The sequence below is a fragment of the Rhinoraja longicauda genome, chromosome 6 (genome assembly GCF_053455715.1).
Source record: "Rhinoraja longicauda isolate Sanriku21f chromosome 6, sRhiLon1.1, whole genome shotgun sequence".
Taxonomy (NCBI): domain Eukaryota; kingdom Metazoa; phylum Chordata; class Chondrichthyes; order Rajiformes; family Arhynchobatidae; genus Rhinoraja; species Rhinoraja longicauda.
The window spans coordinates 55,535,777-55,557,068 of NC_135958.1; the positions used below are offsets into that span (position 1 = coordinate 55,535,777).

The 21,292-nt window shown below is 45.9% G+C and overlaps 1 protein-coding gene across 1 annotated transcript in view; it reads right to left on the reverse strand.

The window, feature by feature from the left end:
* The window catches only part of LOC144594474 (ubiquitin carboxyl-terminal hydrolase 43-like), a 391,904-nt gene that overhangs the window by 305,551 nt on the left and 65,061 nt on the right, over positions 1–21,292 (reverse strand). The gene's annotated exons all lie outside the window — the stretch shown is intronic.

Consider the following 21,292-nt stretch of genomic DNA (forward strand, 5'->3'; position numbering starts at 1 on the left):
GGGAAAGTTGCTGTTCATGAATCTGGATGGCATGGAGACTTCAGCTTTCTGTACCTCCTGCTCTTATCACTAATTCTGCTCTTATCACTAATGACCTTATAACTCTTATGCCCCTTTGCTGTCAAGCACCATTCCATCGATATTGCGTTGGCCCTGATGCACATTGCAAGGACATGCAGACAAACTACAAAGTATACTCGCGCACCACATTTTCTCCCTCCATTTGCGTAAATACTGTAATTAGCCCACCATTTTCCTGTTACTGCTGCATTTTTAAAGACTTCTGAAACTCATTAGTTGCTTCTTGTTGTAAATCATAATTAAGTCAATGAAAAACTATAATTACAGAGGGGTCTGCGTCAACTGATCACTGTTTGAATGGTGGCGCTTGTAATTTGCAGAAGAAAGATTCCAATTAAACTCTGCACAAATTTCTATCAGTGTGATTACAACTCCTTAAAAAATGCTTCACTGAGCACTTCACCAACATTCTCAATAAGACGAGCACAAAGAACGGGGGCGCCTTTGATGTTCCGCTGGTATCTGTCCGTTTCAATGGGGGCACTGCACTCCTTTGCCGAGTTCTGTCTGGGTCAGTGCTCTTTCACTTACCAGACTTAGAAAGCTTTGTGAACAGAAAGGAACAAACTCGTCAAATTAATTCTTTACAATAGACCCACTTCCAAAGATTTCTGAAGCAGAAATAAAAGAGCCAAATTTTACCTTGTCTATCATTGAACTCAAAATTCCCTTCGTTTCTCCCTTGCCTGTGGTCACGCAGGTGCAGAGGATGAATAGTGCAGACTTCCAATTTTAAACAGGCTAAATAGTAGCCCGAAATACAACTGCCATTCATAAAGTGTACTTAAACATGTTAATTATTCTCTGCTTTCAGTTCAGAAGGGAAATCTTGGGTGACGAATCTGTGGAATTCATTGCCCTCAGACGGCCGTGGAGACCAAGTCAATGGATATTTTTAAGGCGGAGATTGACAGATTCTTGATTAGTACTGGTGTCAGGGGTTATGGGGAAAAGGCAGGAGAATGGGGTTGAGAGGGAAAGACAGATCAGCCGCGATTGAATGGCGGAGTAGACTTGATGGGCCAAATGGCCTTGTTTTGCTCATGTAACTTATGAACTTACGAACTTCAGTGAGTGGACCAATCTTTTTCGCCCCGGTCATTCCCTCTTCTCCACACTACTGTTGGGCGGAAGATACAGATGCTCGAAGGACGCACCTCCAGACTCAGGAACAGCTTCTTCCCCTCTGTGATCGGGATTCTGAATCATCCTTCCATCAGCTAGTGTAGTGTCTGATGCACCACTCCCTCAATACGGACATTGGGCTTTGTCTCTGGAACTATTGCGATATAATGCCGAGAATTGCATTCTGCACTTGGTGTCATTTCCATCCCTCTATCAACTGTACTTGAGTTTGAAAAAGTATCTTTTTCCTCCAGAGATGCTGCTTGACCCGGTGAGTTAATCCAGCACTTTGAATCTATCTTTGGTATAAACCAGCATCAAGTTCAGCACAGACATTGTAGGGCAAGGCCCTGTTCCTGTGGTGCACTGTTCTATGTTCTCATACCAACTACTGAAAAATAGGATGAGAAATTTCAAACACTACTTTCCATCTGGTATTCTGTTTTCCAATTAATTCTCTGTCTCCTGAGTTCCATCATTACCAGACTTAATACCCTAAACCGTCTATTCCACCATGAGGTCCTCCTCTTCCTACCCCAGTCATTGATTTCATGTCTCACAACTTCAGTAATAATCCACTCACAGAGGACAATTAACTTACAAACCGGCACGTCTTTGGGATGTGGGAGGAAACCAGAGCACCCGGAGAAAATAAATGCAGTCACAGGGAGAACGTGCAAACTCCACACGGACAGCACCAAAGGTCAGGATTGAACCCGAGTCTCTGGCGCTGTGAGGCAGCAGCTCTACCTGTTACACCACTGTGTAGCCTGTGTTTCCTCTTAAGTTGCTTGAAAAAAAATGTTGTTCGAGTGCAGCATCAACATAATGAATTAAATACAAATATATTTTTTCTTCATATTCAATCAATTTCATAAACGATTATTTCATCATTTAATCAATCATCAATATCTTAAATTGTTCAGTTTCTTCCAGACTGTCCAGATTCTGCCTCCAGCTGAATTTATTTCCACCAAAGACGACCAACTTCACGTCCTCAATGTACAGCCAAGTTCAGTGCTTCCTTCCTCTTCTTTAGAGCCACCTTCCCCTCACCACTATCATTGGTTATCCACTTTATTTATAGCAACAGTCATAGTTTGGTTTTTAGTTTTAGAGATAAGGCATGGAGCACCTTTGGTCCACAGAGTCCATGCTGACCATTGATCACCCGTTCACACCAATCTATGTTGTCCTACTTTTTCATCCACTCAATGCACATTTGGGGCATTTTTTTCTTGCAGAGGCCAATTACCTACATTTCGAGAAACAAAGAACTGCAGATGCTGGTTTATGCCAAAGATAGACACAAAGTGCTGGAGTAACTCAGCGGATCAGGCATCATCTCTTTAGAAAATGGATGGGTGATGTTTTGGCTCAGATTCAGAATCTGAAGAAGGGTCCTGACCTGAAACGTCACCGATTCACTTTCTCCAGAGATGCTGCCTGACCTGCAGAGTTACTCGAGCATTTTGTGTCAACATACAAACCTGAACGTCTCTGGGACGTGCGAGGAAACCAGAGCATCCGGACAAAACACACGCAGTTATAGGGAGAACGCGCAAACTCCACGCAGACAGCACCCGGGGCCAGGATTGAACCTGGGTCGCTGGCATTGTGAGGCAGCAGCTCCACCAGCTGCACCACTGTGCCGCCCCAAGTTTGTTCATGAAACCACCCCCTGAAATTCACAGTTATTATGCATTTCACGCAGATTAACATTTTTGACAGTAACTAAAGAGCTCAGTGGTTCCTTATGAAGCATTATAGGACCCTTTATTCTATTTGTGAAAGTGGTAAGCTGTCTTCACTGGCAAATTCTTAAAGAATAACAACTCCAGCTTAACAAATACAGCACCTGCTCAAAATTAATAATAATTATACAAATTAAATTGAATGTCAAAACAGATCATAAAGATGCAACAAAAATACTCTCACAAATGTTATCATAAGGCTCAATAGAGCTTACTTAAAATCATAATCTCATCATACTAATTTTAATAACAATGTTCATTCAGATTTTTTTTTAAAGTGTTGTACCTTTCAAGACAGCTAATAACAAATATATGCAGAAACAAGCAATGGGAAGTCTGAAGTAGCATCACCTATTCTTTTTCTCCAGATATGCTGCCTGACCTGCTGTGTTATTCCAGCTTTTTGTGTCTATCAATGGAAATGATTGTTACAATAAAATATTGAGAATTTTTCTTTTTTTTTAAGTGCAGACTTGTAGATGATCTGATTAAAGTTTTCTATCTGATATAAGGAAATGAGCCTGATTCAGTGCTATTCCAGGACTTTGTGTATTACTCAATATTATAGCATCTACAGTTCCTTGTATCTCCATGTTACTGCTCCACAGCAAAATCTCCTCAAAGTCTGCCTACTTTGAAGAATTTCCACTCCTCTCTCCAACAGGAGTTTAGAGATATAGTGTGGAAACAGGCCCTTTCATTCACCAAATCCACGCTGATCAACAATCATTTGAACACTAGTTCTATCCTACGCACTGGGGACAATTTACAGAAGCCAATTAACCTACAAATCTGTACGTCTTTGGAATGTGGGAAGAAACCGTAGCACCCGGAGAAAACCTACATGATCAAAGAGAGAAAATACAAACTCCGTACATACAGCACCCGTAGTCAGGATCAAACCCGGGCCTCTGGCGCTGTAAGGTAGCAACTTTACCGGTGCACCATCCTCTCTCTGCGACTTTTGTGAGACCCTCTCTTGCTGCTCCCCCTCCGTGATTGCTGCTGCTGTGTGACCATGTCAACATTTGCCAGGCTTTGCTCCACCCCAAACTCTCTTCTCCAGCTTTCTCCCCCACTATTACAACCAGACTGAAGAAGAGTCCTGACCCGAAACGTCACCTGTCCATTCCCTCCATCGATATTGTCTGTCCCACTGAGTTACACCAGCGCTTTGTGTTTTACTGGGGAATCGATCAGATATTTTCATTATTTGTCGATCTCCAATGATGTTGAGTGTACAGATACATGACAAAGGGAATGTCGTGAGGAAGCGTTGCTGTCAGAGGAGAGATTTAAAAGAGTGGAGCGGTTGTAATGCGTGATTGCAGATCCATGTATGTGACTGGCACACAAAGAGTGGCCCGGCGTGGGCGCCATCTTGGAGCTTATAACAATGAGAATGTTACCATTAAAAAGACACAATAGATCTGATGGGAAAATATGCTGCAGAAAATCAGCAGAACATTTGACTATAGAAGAGGTTAAATGCACTTTTGGAGAAGATGCATTGCACTGATGGAAATTTTAAACCTTTGGCATTTGAATCCACCACTGGGGCTCAGAATGTCATCTCCGATCAACTGGACTGTGACACCTTGCATTCGTTTCCCAGGCACACTTTATTTACCTGTACACATGGAGAGCATCACAGTCCCAGGTAACGTACTGCTCTGAAAGTCTTATCGGAACTGTCAACTTTCATACAGATTTTTATCAATTAACATCTCGCGCACTCTAATTCCTTATTACCAATCGCAATATGTTCTAAAAAAAACATTAATATCTAATAAAAACTACATGTTATTCAATCCTCTATTTGCATTTAATCTCTGTAAAGATAACTCTCAAGGACCATGTGCTGTATAGTTATAGCAAGCTTTAGACTTTACTTTAGACGAGAGATATAGTGCAGAAACTGGCCCTACGGCCCATCGAGTCCACACCGACTAGGCTTTACCCTGTACACTAACACTATCCTGCACACTAGGGACAATGTTACTGATGCCAATTCGCCTACAAACCTGCACATCTTATGGAAGGAAACCAGAGCATCTGGACCAAACCCATGCAGTCACAGGGAGAACGTGCGAACTCCATACAGACAGCACCCGTAGTTAGGATCAAACCCGGATCTCTGGCACTGCAAGGCAGCAACTCTACCACTACGCCACTGGGCTGCCCTGCTGTACGTCAAAGGATGCTTTTCAAGAACCTTGTCCTAGCCTGAAAGGAAGTCATTCTGCTGCACAGCTCTCTCAACCTTTGTCAAACTGAAGCTTTCACAAGAGCAGATAAAAAATGGTTCGTAAAGTACATGCAGTGTACCAGGATAAATCAATTCCATATACTTCAAAAAGGGTTTACATTTATTGAATAAGACTCCCAGCCGAAACCTGTGAAAAATGGTCCCGACCCGAAACGTCACTTCAATTATGCTTTTATTGTCAGTTGTGTGAAGTGCAAACGCACAGCGTAATTCTTTTCTGACCAACAGTCCAGTGGAGTATCGCCATACCCAAGGACTTATCCATGTTCCAGCACTTTGTGTCCTTTTATATTTACAGTGTTGAATACATTTGAACTAGCTAACGATTTGAATTATGCATCATGAATCACAGGCCAAAAGACAAATGAACAAAATCCTCATTAAAGTGAATTGACCAATCTCGTACGGAGCGGACTTTAGCGGAGGCAATCCGCATGTGAATTAATACGCTGCTTAATTAACTGTGGAGAGCAGTAAATGTTTATGCAGGGTCCGCACTTTGCGGCTTATTGTGGAGATGTGTAATCACGCTAGAATACAGTGTGCTCTGTATTTGGAACGTTCTCACATTCTTCATTATATTCCCGGTATGGTTCAGTGAACCTGCAACCTCAGTCTGAAAACTTAAGGAGAATGCTGTTCTCCCTTCTGTTCCTGATGTCACCTCATTCATCCTCAAATAAAAAGGAAATCCTAACCTAAACTACGTCTGCTACGATGATGCCAACTTACACAGAAAATTAAATAGCCCAAGACTTTCAAACTGTCCCCATTTGGAGTGCTCATTTCCACACGTATCTCCATTCAATCTGAAGTTTATAAATCCATTTCAGATCTAATCCTACAAGTTAAATAAAAGGGCGGCACAGTGGTGCAGCGGCAGAGTTGCTGCCTTACAGCACCAGAGACCCGGATTCGATCCTGAATATGGGTGCTGTCTGAACGGAGTCTGTATGTTCTCCATGTGACTGTGTGGATTTGCCTAGGCTACTCCGGTTTCCTCCCACATCCCAGGTTTGTAGGTTAATTGGCTTCTGTAAATGGTCCCTAGTGTGCAGGATAGTACGGTGTGATCATTGGTCGGGGTGGACACGGTGGGCCAAAGGGCCAGTTTCCATGCTGTATCTGAATGAATGAATGAATTAATAAGTTTATTGGCCAAGTATGTGCATATACAGGGAATGTGCCTTGGTGCTCCGCTCACAAATGACCACACAAACAAACAGTTAACAATTAAGAATAAAGCATAACCACATCAAAACAATAAGGATACAACATTACGGTCTAAACATGTGGGTGAAAATAAACCAGAGCAGAAAAGAGACTACAGACTTTAGTTATTGAGTACAACTATCACTCTTGGGAAAAAAAGCTGTTTTTATGTCTGGCTGTGGCTGCTTTGACAGTCCGGAGTCGCCTTCCAGAGGGAAGTGCTTCGAAGAGTTTGTGGCCAGGGTGAGAGGGGTCAGAGATAATCTTGCCCGCTCGCTTCCTGGCCCTTGCAGTGTACAGTTCATCAATGGGGGGAAGGTTGCAGCCAACAACCTTCTCAGCTGTGCGAACGATCCGTTGCAGCCTCCGGATGTCGTGCTTGGTGGCTGAGCCAAACCAGACCATGATGGAGAAGGTGAGGACGGACTCAATGCTAGCAGTATAGAATTGGACCATCATTGCCTGTGGCAGATTGTGTTTCTTCAGTTGCCGCAGGAAGTACATCCTCTGTTGGGCCTTTTTGACTGTGGAGTCGATGGTGGCCCCCCATTCAATGTCCCTGGAGATGATGGTTCCAAGGAACACAAATGACTCCACAGATGTGACTATGGTGTTGTTGATGGTGAGTGGGGGGAGGGGAGGGGGAGCTCTTCGAAAGTCTACAATTAGTTCCACTGTCTTGAGAGCATTGAGCTCCAGGTTGTTGCGATGGCACCAGGACGCCAGCTGTGTCACTTCCCCTCTGTAGGCAGATTCCTCCCCATCCTGGATCAGTCCAATCAGGGCAGTGTCATCCGCAAACTTGAGGAGCTTGACAGAGGAGTCTGTGGAGTCTAAACTAAAAGAATCTGATACTTTGTTTTTGCTCCCCCATTGATCATACAAGTGGGTATTTGAATTGGCTTTATCTGTCAGTGTTATTGCTTCCAGTAAAAAAAAACAATAATGATATCACTGAGGGGCAAAGATAAGTATCTACAGATAAAAGATAAATATCTACAGAAGACTTATGAAGTGGGTTTCAAGCTGACAGCACCTATAACCTGATCTTATATTGATTCTGCCAACAGACAGTTAGTGCGGTTTTAAAGAAGCTCAAAGATTTTGAATGCCCAAAACAATCTTTCTTTCGAAGAGGCAAAAATGGATACCGTTATAATATAGATACCAAGTTTTACAGTGTGTCCCAATAGGGTGTGATTGTTAATCTTCCTTTACCCTTGCATTCACACCAAGCCATTCCCCATTCAAATCAAATAGTGGAACCAATCTCCACCATTCATAAAGTTCCTTCATTCTCCACACGCACATTGTATTTCATAATACAGTGGAAGTTTTGTGTGTACGGTACCTTCTTGTCCTTCTTTGGTAAACCAGCATCTGCAGTTCCTTGTCACTACAGAGGACAATGGTTTAAGGTGAGAGGGGAAACCTTTAATAGGAGCCTGAGGCGGCAACATTTGCACACAGAGGGTGGTGGGTATATGGAACAAATTGCCAAAAGAAGGTAGTTGAGGCAGGTGCTATACAATATTTAAAAGCCATTTTGACAGCTACATGGATAGGATAGGTATAGAGGGTTATGGGCCAAACGCCAGCAGGTGGGACTAGTGTAGATGGGGCATCTTGATAGGCATGGGCAAGTTGGGCTGAGGGGCCGGTTTCCATGCTGTATGACTCTACAACTCCAGTAGAGAGTGTACCAACTGGTTGCATTATGGCCTGGTTCGATAACGTGAATGACCAGAAGGTTGTAGAAAGTGGCAGATGTTGGCTGGTCCATGACGAATATTGACCTACCCACCGTAGAAGGCATCTATAGGAGGCACTGCCTCAAAAAGGCAGCTCATATCATTTTATATCATTATTAATACCATTAATATCAAGAGCCACTCCATCCTGGCCACACTCTCCTTCTGTTACTGGAATTGGGATGAAGGTACAGGAACCTGAAAACCATGGCCCCTTGGTTCAAGAATAGCTTCTTCCCAGCAAACATCAGACACTTCCCACAACCCTCCCTCAGCAACTATGATCTCCGATGGAATTTGGTTTGGTTGTGCTACATAACTCAGTTTTGCACCATTACTGATTATTAATTTATTGTACTGTTGATTATTATATATCTATTTGTATTATTTCACATATGGACTTACAAATCCAAAGCAAGAATGTTATTGTTTAATTGCTGGTACATATGACAATTAAACATTCATGACTCTAGATTTTAAAAGTCTGACTTAAGATTTACTAACAAAAACATTAATTAAAAATATATATATATTCGAGAACCTGAATAACATCGTTGGGGAACTTTAATTATAGCCAAAGCAAATGAACCACCAGTCTGAAGAAAGGTCTTGACCCGAAATGTCACCCATTCCTTCTCTCCAGAGATGCTGCCTGTCCCGCTGCGTTACTCCAGCTTTTTGTGTCTATCACCAGTTATCATTCATGTGCCAATTAAAAACCTTTTAAATTCCACTATCACATCTGATTCCACCACCAGCCCTGGCAGTACATTCTAGGCATCCACCGCTCACTATGTGTAAATAAAAACAGCCCCCACACATCTCCTTTAAACTCCCCCCCTCTGAACTGTTAAGGGAAATAACGTACTGGGCGAAAATTACAAGTAAGACTTTCAATTTTATTTTCGAAATTAACTAAATCCATCCAATTTTGTTCTCATTCAAACAAATGAACCCACAATGAAATCAATGAAAAAGAATTTCATATAGAAAAGCAAGTTGTTTCATTCATCATCAATACTGCTAGCAATACTGGTTACAGCATCTTCAGAGGGGGGAAAAAAGATTTAATGAGGAACAAAGAACCTCAGGTGCACACAAAATGCTGGAGTAACTCAGTGGGTCAAGCAGCAATCTTGCTATTGAGGGCGTGCAGCGTAGGTTTACTAGGTTAATTCCCGGAATGGCGGGACTGTCATGTGTTGAAAGACTGGAGCGACTAGGCTTGTATACACTGGAATTTAGAAGGATGAGAGGGGATCTTATCAAAACGTATAAGATTATTAAGGGGTTGGACCGTTAGAAGCAGGAAACATGTTCCCAATGTTGGGGGAGTCCAGAACCAGGGGCCACAGTTTAAGAATAAGGGGTAGGCCATTTAGAACAGAGATGAGGAAAAACTTTTTCAGCCAGAGAGTTGTGAATCTGTGGAATTCTCTGCCTCAGAAGGCAGTTGAGGCCAATTCTCTGAATGCATTCAAGAGAGAGCTAGATAGAGCTCTTAAGGATAGCGGAGTCAGGGGGTATGGGGAGAAGGCAGGAACGGGGTACTGATTGAGAATGATCAGCCATGATCACATTGAATGGCGGTGCTGGCTCGAAGGCCCAAATGGCCTACTCTTGCACCTATTGTCTGTTGTCTATCTCTGGAGAACTTGAATAGTTGACGTTTCGAAGAATTAAATTTTGAAGAAGAAAAACCTAGACTGAAGAAGGGTCAAAACATCACCTATCCATGTTCTCCAGAGGTGTTGCCTGACACGCTGAGTCACTCCTGCACTTTGTGCCAATCTCTGGTATAAATCAGCATCTGCAGATACTTGTCAACACATAAATGAACTGCAGTTGTTGGTTTACAAACAAAAAAAACGCAAAGTGCTGCAGTAACTCAGTGGGTCAGGCAGCATCTCTGAAGAACATGGACAGGTGACATTTTGGGTCGGGACCGTTCTTCAGACATGAAAGATCTCACTGTATTAATTCCTAAACTGGCTGCAATACGGCTTTGTGAAATGCTGCAGGAAAATCATGGATTGACTGGAGTAATGTAAGATTTGCAATAAACAGCAAAGCAAACATGTCAACAGTCACTTCCAATTACTCTTATTAGACAAGGTAATATTGTACATCAGCTTTCTTTTGAAATGAACATTCCTCTGCTTCTTTTTCAAAACAGGGTTTTGCGGTTGACCATCAAAAGAAATCGTTTCAGGGAAAAAGGAAAGAGATTTTATTTCATGTGCAACAATGGATACATTCAGCAAGTGTTTCCAAGCATCAAAACCCCTACTGGGATTAGAACTGGAGGTCAACTAATGAGCAGGCTCAGCCAAGACTGACAACAGACAGGTCGAGCCTCATTCACACTGCACTAAGCCCATTGAAGCTGTTAGCAGCAGCTGGGAGGATCCAGCCCAGCGTTGTTGCCTGTTCCTCGTGAACGTTTGATGCAACATCCTTTGCGAAGCTGCCCCAATGTTGCTGGTCTTTTGATGCAGCAGCACATTCCTAACTCTGAGCAGCATCAAGGACCATAGACACAAAGCGCTGGAGTAACTCAGCGGGTCAGGCAGCATCTCTGGAGAAAAGGGCAGCACGGTGGCGCAGCGGTAAAGCGCCAGGGTGCGATCCTGACTACGGGTGTTGTCTGTACAGAGTTTGCATGTTCTCCCTGTGACTGCGTGGGTTTTCACTGGGATCTCTGTTTTTCTCCCACACTCCAAAGACGTACAGATTCATAAGTTAATTGGCTTGGTATAATTGTGAATTGTCCCTCGTGTGTGTGTGTGTGTGTGTGTGTGTGTGTGTAGGATAACGTTAATGTGCGTTGATCGCTGGTTGGTGCGGACTTGGAGGGACGAAGGGCCTGTTTCCGTGCTGTATCTCTAAACTAAACGGAATATGACGTTTCGGGTCGGGACCCTTCTTCAGACCCCACCCAAAACATCACCAATTCCTTTTCTCCAGAGATGCTGCCTGACCCACTGAGTTACTCCAGCATTTTGTGCCTTTCTTTGGTGTAAATCAGCATCTGCAGTTCCTTCCTACATATCAGGGACCATAATGATGCCCGAGGGGGATTTCACAATGGTGAACAATGCGGCCAATGTGCTGAGTGGAGGAGGACTTGGTCAGCCTTTGTGTGGTCAAGCTCCATCCAGCAAAAATATTGCCAATGTGTGTAGGAAGGAACTGCAGATGCTGGTTTAAACCGAAGATAGACACAAAAAGCTGGAGTAACTCAGTGGGTCAGACAGCATCTCTGGAGAAAAGGAATAGGCTGTAGCGACCATAGAGAATGGTCCAAGTCGTCGAACCCGCGGATTGGCCAGCGAGGTCACGTGGGAACGCGACCGTGGGGATTGGTCCAGGGAGCGACATCGCGGATTGGCCAGCGTGGTCATGTGCCCTTTTGGCGCCAGATATATCAGTTCGGCGAAGTCTTCGAAGAAGACAGTAAGTTTTTGATGGTTGTCCTTTACCTTGTTGTTTAACTCTGTATTCGAATATTGCGGCTGCAATAAACTTCTTCTACAACCAACAAGTTTTCGGACTCGCCATATTGGTGACCCCGACGTGATCTGGACGATCACCGACTATGCAGGAAGCCGACGCCTCGTTGTCGATGGCCGCGTCGGGCACACCGGAGTCAAGCGCGGTAAGCGTTCACCTTCCGTGGTTTTGGACGCACGCACCGCAATCTTGGTTTATACACACCGAAGCTCAATTTCATATAAAGAAGATATCAGACGACTCCACGATGTATTACTACCTCGTCAGCGCTCTATCGTCGGAGACGACCACGCGCGTGATGCGGTTCATCGTTAATCCACCTGCGGAAAGCAAGTACGAGGCCATGAAGAAAGTATTACTGCGAATCTTCGGGTTTAATAAGCATGGTGGTGCGGCAAAACTTCTGCACCTACCGGATCTTGGAGACCGACTGCCTTCCGTCCTCATGTCCGAAATGATGATGCTAGCCGGTGAGCATAAGAATTGCCCTATGTTCGAACAGGCATTCCGCGAGAAGCTTCATGAGGATGTCCGAATGCTGCTCACGGATTGTTCTTTTAAGGACCCCGAAGCATATGCAGCGAAAGCGGACGCGCTAATAGCGGCAAAAAACAAGGCAAGCGGTTCGATCAACAAGGTCTCGACATCAGTGACCAAGCCACAGCGACGGCAAGATGGCGCCGCGTCTCCCGCCAATTCTCCGAAAGCCCGCCAAAAAGATCCGCACAAGCGCGGCTGGTGCTATTATCACCTACGATGGGGTAGCGAATCCCGCAACTGCCGCTCGCCTTGTACCTTCGCGGGAAATGCCTCGGCCGATCGTACATAGGGGCAGTTACGATTGGCCAGAACCGGCGCCTCTATGTCCATGATCGATTCACGGACACAGAATTTTTGGTGGACACGGGAGACATCGTCAGTATAGTGCCGCCGACCGACCTCGAAACCAGATCGGGTAAGACAGGTCCCACCCTCATCGCGGTTAATGGCAGCCCAATTCGCACTTTCGGTATACGGAAGATGTCCCTTGTGTTAGGCCTCCGCACGTACGAATGGCCATTCATCATAGCCGACGTCAAACAAGCGATCCTGGGAGCAGATTTTCTCTGGGCTTTTTCACTGGTCCCTGATGTCCGCAGTAACGACCTCCGACCCTCCGCCGAAGATGAGCACGTCGCTCCGACAATCGCCTCCTCGCCCAGCCCTACTGTCCAGGCCGTCGTCGCGGCCCCCGACTCGTATGCTGAGATTCTGGCGGAGTTTCCAGAGCTGCTCATTCAACGTTTTGACACGTCTTCGGCCAAGCACGGCGTGGTCCATCACATCCGCATCGAAGGCCCTCCCGTTTTCGCTCGGGCCAGGAGACTACCGCCAGACAAACTGGTGGTGGCATGGGCGGAGTTCAGGAAGATGGAGGAAATGGGAATTGTCCGTCAGTCTGACAGCCCGTGGGCCTCGCCGTTACATATGGTCTCCAAGGCATCTGGGGTTGGAGACCATGTGGCGATTATCGGCGTCTCAATGCTGTCACCACGGCTGATCGCTACCCCATACCGCACCTACAGGACTTTTCATCTGGGCTGGAAGGAGCGAGGATTTGGTGCGAGGATACCACCAGATCCCGGTGTGACCGGAGGACATACAGAAAACTGCAACGATTACTCCGTTCGGGTTGTTTGAATGGTTGCGTATGCCTTTCGGTTTAAAGAACGCGGCACAGGCTTTCCAACGACTGATGGACCGCGTGGGCCGGGGTTTACCCTTTTTGTTTATTTATTTAGACGACATCCTGGTCGCCAGCCCCTCAGTACAGGAACACCAGGCCCACTTGCGGACCGTGTTCCAGCGGCTCCAAGACCACGGGCTCATTATCCAACCCTCCAAATGACAATTCGGCCTTCCTGCTCTTGATTTTCTAGGGCACAGAATTACCCCTGCCGGCGCCTCCCCTTTGCCCGAAAAGGTGGAGGCTATCCGGGCATTTCCTAGGCCCACCACAGTAAAAGGGCTACAGGAGTTCGTAGGCATGGTTAATTTCTACCATAGGTTCGTTCCGGCAGCTGCGCGAGTCATGCGCCCGCTTTTCCAATGCCTTGCAGGGAATCCGGTAGAGTTGATATGGTCCCCGACCGCAGAGTCGGCTTTTACAGCGGCTAAGGCAGCCTTGGCAGACGCCACCATGTTGGTCCACCCGAGCCCCTCCGCCCCCACGGCCCTGACGGTTGACGCCTCTGACGTGGCGGTGGGCGGGGTTCTGGAGCAGCAGGTCGGTGGCCGTTGGCAGCCTTTGGCGTTTTTCAGCCGGCAACTAAATTCGGCTGAGCTGAAGTATAGCGCATTTGACCGAGAGCTTTTGGCCCTCTATTTAGCTGTTCGTCATTTCAGGTACTTCCTTGAGGGCCGCCCATTTGTGGCCTTTACGGACCATAAACCATTAACATTTGCTTTTTTCAAATTGTCTGACCCATGGTCGGCCCGCCAGCAGCGGCACCTGACTGCTATCTCCGAATTCACCACCGATGTCCGTCATGTCGCGGGTAAGCTTAATGCCGTTGCTGACGCCCTGTCTAGACCTGCTTTTCCCCCTATTTCGGCGGTGGACTGCGAAGTGGATCCCCAGGAGCTTGCGGAGGCACAGCTTCTAGCGGATACCGCTTCGGCATACCAGTCCACCACTTCGGGATTGAAGTTGGCCCAGGTAGCTTGTGAGTCAGAAGGCACAAAAGTCTGGTGCGATGTTTCTCTTCCCCGTCCCAGGCCGGTAGTACCGCCCTCCCTTCAGCGCCGGGTTTTCGATGCCATTCATGGGCTGGCGCACCCGTCCATCCGCTCCACCTCTGCTTTGGTAGCAGCTCGGTTTGTCTGGCATGGCCTACGGAAACAGGTAGCGGGTTGGGCGCGTGCCTGCGTTCCCTGTCAGACCGCTAAAGTCCAGCGCCATGTCCAGCCCCCCGTACAGGATTTTGAGGTCCCTGCTGTTCGCTTTTTCCACATCCACGTGGATTTGGTTGGTCCTTTGCCTTCCTCCCGGGGCTACACCCACCTCCTCACGGTGGTGGATCGGTTCACCCGGTGGCCAGAGGCTTTCCCTTTGTCCGATATTTCGTCAGCGTCTTGTGCTAGGACTTTGGCCCTTCATTGGGTAGCTCGTTTCGGGGTCCCGGCAGTTATTACCACTGACAGAGGCCCACAGTTCACTTCGTCCCTCTGGGCTGCGCTCGCAGAACTGTACGGTTCCAAGTTACAACCCACAACTGCATATCACCCCCAGGCAAATGGACTCGTAGAAAGGTTCCACCGTCAACTTAAGGCGTCCCTCAGTGCAAGGCTTGAAGGCCCGGACTGGGTAGACCAGCTCCCTTGGGTTCTTTTGGGCATCCGGACTGCTCCTAAGCTAGATCTCGGTGCGTCGTCCGCGGAGCTAGTATATGGCTCGACACTTCGAGTACCCGGAGATTTGTTTCCGGACCCTTCAGACCAGCTGCCTACAGTCCCATCAGTGTTAGCATCTCTCTGGGAACGGGTGGGCTCCCTGGCTCCAGTTCCGACTTCACGTCATGGGTGTCCCATGGTACATGAACCGCCTTCCCTGAAGGACTGTGAGTTTGTTTTTCTGCGAAAAGATTCCCATCGCGCCCCGTTGCAGAGGGTCTATCAAGGGCCGTTCTGGGTTTTGCGTAAGGGAACGGCTACCTTCACCTTAGACATGTGCGGCAAGAGTGAGCTCGTCTCGGTGTCCCGGCTCAAACCTGCACATTTAGATCCGGATCAACCAGTCCTGGTCGGTCAAACCCCTAGGAGAGGCCGACCTCCGTTAGTTCCGCTCAGTCCAGGACCCCCCGTTCCGACAGTTCCTCCAGGACCCCCCGTTCCGACAGTTCCTCCAGGACCCCCCGTTCCGGCAGTTCCTCCAGGACCTCCCGTTCCGGCAGTTCCGCCAAGTCCGGAACCCCCGGCTCCTGTGGTTCAGGCTGTCCCTCTCCGTACTCGTTATGGTCGCGAAATCCGGCTCCCTGCTAGGTTCCGCACCTCGGGTTCTGGGGGGGGTCATGTAACGACCATAGAGAATGGTCCAGGTCGTCGAACCCTCGGATTGGCGACCGTGGGGATTGGTCCAGGGAGCGACATCGCGGATTGGCCAGCGTGGTCATGTGCGCTTTTGGCGCCAGATATATCAGTTCGGCGAAGTCTTCGAAGAAGACAGTAAGTTTTTGATGGTTGTCCTTTACCTTGTTGTTTAACTCTGTATTCGAATATTGCGGCTGCAATAAACTTCTTCTACAAGCAACAAGTTTTCGGACTCGCCATAAGGCGACATTTCGGGGCAAGACCCTTCTTCAATGACTGATTCACATTATTCGCAAAGCAGTGATAACGAGACTAGTTTTAACTTCGTTTATTATTGCCACGCGTACCATGACAATAAAATTGAAAAGCTATTATGCTGCGTTCTATCCAGTCAGTGAAAAGACTATACATGATTACAATCAAACCATCCTGAGTGTGCAGATACATGATAAAGGGAATATTTTGTGCAAGATAAAGTCCAGTAGTTAACGATAGTCTCAGGGTCTCCAATGAGGTAGATGGAAGGTCACGACTGTTCTCGAGTTGGTGGTAGCGTGGTTCAGTCTAGCTCGATGCAGCTGGGTTGCTTCGCATTTTCAGCAGCAGAGCAGTGATAATGGGTCAGTGATATCCTTCACACATTCAGACCATCATAGATAACACAACACAACACAGTAACAGGAGCATCACCCACAGTCTGGGCCAAACATGATGCCAACTTAAACTCATCTCCACTGCCTGCAAATGATCCATATCTCTCCATTCCATGCATATCTATGTGCCCATCTAAAAGCCTCTTAAATGCCACTATCCTATCTGACTCCACCACCACCCCTGGCAGTGCATTCACGGCACCCACCACACTTGGTGTAAAAAACATAGACATGGGAAATATGTGCAGGAGCAGGCCATTCGGCCCTTCGAACCAGCACCGCAATTCAATATGATCATGGCTGATTATCTAAAATCTGTACCCCGTTCCTGCTTTCTCCCCATATCCCTTGATTCCGTTAGCCCTAAAAGTTATATCCAACTCTCTCTTGAATATATCCAGTGAATTGGCCTCCACTGCCTTCTGTGTCAGAGAATAGAAACATAGAAAATAGGTGCAGGAGTAGGCCATTTGACCCTTCGAGCCAGCCCACCATTCAATATGATCATGGCTGATCATCCAAAATCAGTAACCTGTTCCTGTTTTTCCCCCCATAATCTCTTTAGCCCCAAGGGCTAAATCTAACTCTCTCTTGAATGAGGCTGACGGAATGACTTTGAGAGTCAGCACAGTCATGATGGGACAAATGAAATATGGATACTCTTGCTCAAATAAATTTCTTTAGGAATTAACTGCAAATTCATTACAGTATATAATGATATCAATTGAAGATCATGCACATGGATTAAAAAGCCTTTTATATATATATATATTTAAAAAGTGTCAGCCATTTTGGAAGACTTCTATTTTTAGCAAGCTTTAATAGAACTATCACTTACATTTATACTCCAGTGAATGTCATTATAGATAGTTCTACTTGTCAGCTTCTCTTTGTTGTTGCAATGCCATTAAAAACAGAAGACCACTTTCACAGCTGAACCCATTAATGCCACCAGCACAAGATTATCCATGAACAGTATGAGGCTTCTATTTTTTTGCACTTTTTATTAAACCATCAGTCCTAAAACGATCACCTCGTTCACGCCCGCTTGCTGGAGGTGCTGCCACATACTCTTACCTCTACTTCATTCAGTTATTCCATTATTGTACTTTAACACTGGGTCATAGAGCCATTGCATCACACAGCATTGAAATAGGCCCTTCGGCCCAACTTGTCCATGCCAACTATCTACGCGAGGCCCACCTCCCAAATCCCTATAAACCTTCGCTATCCATGTACCTTCCCCATCCATGTCCAAATGTTTTTTAGATGTCGTTATGGTACCTGCCTCAACTACCTCCTCTAGTAGCTCGTTCCACTCATCCACCAACCTCTGTGTGAAGACGTTGTCCCTCAGGTTCCGATGAAGTCTCTCCCCTCTCACCTTAAACCCATGCCATCTGGTTCATGTATATCCAACTGTGGACTGTTCCTGCACTGCAATCTTGCACTATTCTGCTGTTTTGCACCCGTTATTTTATTTATTGTTGTATTTCTCATTACTGTATGCAGTGCAATGTTTTATGACAGTACACACGGGTACAGTATACTGGTACCTTTAAAAAGTTAGACATCATTATTCTGTTTTCCAGACACATACGCGGGGGTGATTGGGTTAACTTACGACAAGCGTTTGAAAGTTCTGGGCCTGCACTCGCTGGAGTTTAGGAGGATGAGGGGCGGGGATCTCATTGAAACTTACCGAATAATGAAAGGCCTGGATAGAGTGGATGTGGAGAGGATGTTACTGGTTAAGGAGTCTGACAGTAGAGGGCACAGCCTCAGAATAAAAGGACGTACCTTTAGAATGGAGATTTAGACTTTAGAGATGCAGTGCGGAACAAGGCGGGACGTGGGCGGCACGGTGGCGCAGCGGTAGAGTTGCTGCCTTACAGCGAATGCAGCGCCGGAGACTCAGGTTCGATCCTCACTCCGTCTGTACGGAGTTTGCACATTCTCCCCGTGACCTGCGTGGGTTTTCTCCGAGATCTTCGGTTTCCTCCCACACTCCAAAGACGTACAGGTATGTAGGTTAATTGACTGGGTAAAATGTTTTTAAAAAAATTGTCCCTAGTGTGTGTAGGATAGTGTTAATGTGCGGGGATCGCTGGGCGGCGCGGACTCGGTGGGCCGAAGGGCCTGTTTCCACGCTGTATCTCTAAATCTAAATCTAAAGGCCCTTTGGCCCACCGGGTCCGCGCTGACCAACGACCCCCATACACTAATACTATCCTACACAAACTAGGGAACATTTACAATTTTTACCCAAGCCAATTACACCAACAAACCTGTACATCTTTGGAGTGTGGGAGGAAACCGGAGCACCCGGAGAAAACCCACGCTGTCACAGGGAGAACGTGCAAACTCCGTACAGACAGCACCCGTGGTCAGGATCAAACCTGGGTCTCTGCTGCCATAAGGCAGCAACTCTACCTCTGCGCCACCCAAATCACTGTTCCATCTTAAACCGGACTTTATCTTGCACTAAACGTTTCTCCCTTTATCCTAAATGTGTGCACTGTGGACAGCTCGATTGTAATCATGCTTCGTCTTTTTGCTGACTGGATCGCATGCAACAAAAGGCTTTTTAACTGTTCCCCAGTAGACATGACAACAAAATATGTGTAACAATGACTCGAGCTTACCCCTCTGATTCCCACTGGAAGCGGAAGCCAAAAGAGGATCAAAAGGGAAGGAATATTCTTATTACATTACGCAATTAGAGCACAAGAAATAAAAAGCAGGATTAGGCCACTAAGACCGTCAGGCAGCTCTGCCATTCACCATCACAGCTGTTCATGTAGCAGCCAACATTACCCCGCTTCCTTTTTATCATGAAGTCCATTATTGCAGCAAATTAATTAGTTTGAAAGCATATTTTAAAAATAGTTGTGTAGGAAGGAACTGCAGATAGACACAAAATGCTGGAGTAACACAGCGGGACAGGCAGCATCTCTGGAGAGAATGAATGGGTGATGTTTCGGGTCGAGACCCTTCTTCAGACCCTTCTTCAGAACTGCAGATGCTGGATTACACTAAAGACAGACACAAAGTGCTGGAGTAACTCAGTAGGTCATGCAACATCTCTGGAGAAATGAAATAGGTGACGTTTTGAGTTCAGACCCTTCTTCAGACGGGTCAACTCAAAACGTCACCGTATTCTTTTTCTCCAGAGATGCTGCCTGACCCGCTGTGTTACGCCAGTATTTTGTGTCTTTTAAAAATAATTGTCTTCTTTGAGACAATGAAGTTCTGGTAACTAATTGAACCCAATTCTGAAGAATTGTCCCGAGCAGAAAGGTCACCTATCCATGTTCTCCGGGGATGCTGCCTGAACCGCTGAGTTACTCCAGCACTTTCTATCTTTTGTTTGTAAACCAGCATCTGCAGTTCCTTGCTTCTACCATTTACCGAATACCTAATTGTGACAATGTCTACCACAAAGTACAAAGAGGAACAGCAACCATTCAAGCAAGTTGAAGTATCTTCTGTAAAATAATACAATCCGCACTAGTGCTGTCGGGTGGTTTAAGACAAAATTTGGAGTTGAACGATGTGTGTTGAGACCGGCAAGTTTGATGATATTTCTTCTTCAATGATAATGCAACAAGTTGATAATGATATAAATCTCCTCTATTGCTCAAAAGAGTTATGAAGAAACACAATCCAAGAAACATAAAAGAGTACAGCACAGAAACAGGCCCTTTGGCCCACAATGCTTGTGGTGAACATGACGCCAAGTTAAATTGATCGTATCTGCCTCTGCATGAATCGGGGGCGCTCCATTACTTCCAACATGTGGGCCGGATTTTATCTTTTTGTTTGTGAACGGCGCCAAAATATTGTAACTGTGCATTTGTGGGGTGTGCAGAAGAATTTCACTGTGTTGTGCATACGTGAAAAATAAAGAACCATTGAACCATGATCAATATCCCTCTATTCCTTGCACTTTCATTTCTAGAAGAAAATAGCTAGAACTATGATTTAATGCAGAAGATCGACACAGCACGCTGGAGTAACTCAACGGGTCAGACAGCATCTCAGGAGAAAAGGGTGATGCTTCGGGTCGAGACCCTTCTTCAGACACAGTAAAGCAGAGGATAGACAGTAAAGCAGATGAGATGTGCACGAAGGAACTGCAGATGCTGGTTTACACCGACGATAGACGCAAAATGCTGGATAAACTTAGCAGGACAGGCAGCACCTCTGGAGAGAAAGATTGGGTGATGTTTCGGCTCGAGACCCTTCTTCAGACTGAGAGTCAGGGGAGAGGGAGACTGGAGATATGGAAGGGTAAGGTGTGAAAATGGCAGATCAAAGCAGATGGTGATCAAGGAGATGTAGAATGGTTTAGAACCATTAGACCAGTAAAGCAGTTCAGGCTGAAATAGAACAAAGATAAATCTGTTTATTCACAAAATGCTGGAGTAACTCAGCAGGTCAGGCAGCATCTCGGGAGAGAAGGAATGGGTGACGTTTCGGGTCGAGACCCTTCTTCAGACTGATAAATCTGTAACTGAAGAGAAAAAGAGACAAAGAAGACAGCTATTTTTGAAACATGCTTTCAGACTAATTCACTTCATGCAATAATGAACTGTACAGCTTTGTAGGTCTCAGATATTAATTGTTTTTCAGAGAAACAAATCTAATCACTAATAGGGTGAAAAGGATATTTGTGCTTTCAAATAACTTTGGTATCAACAAAGCAAATGCACCAATTGCTTGAAGGTCTTCATGGAGTAGCATAAATCAGGGTCAATAGTGAAGCAACACAAATTAGACAGTTCATCTCATCTCATCTGTGCCTCAATTCGTTGGGTTACAGAGCCAGCAAAGAGTGGGACAATTTATTCAATGTGTTGATGT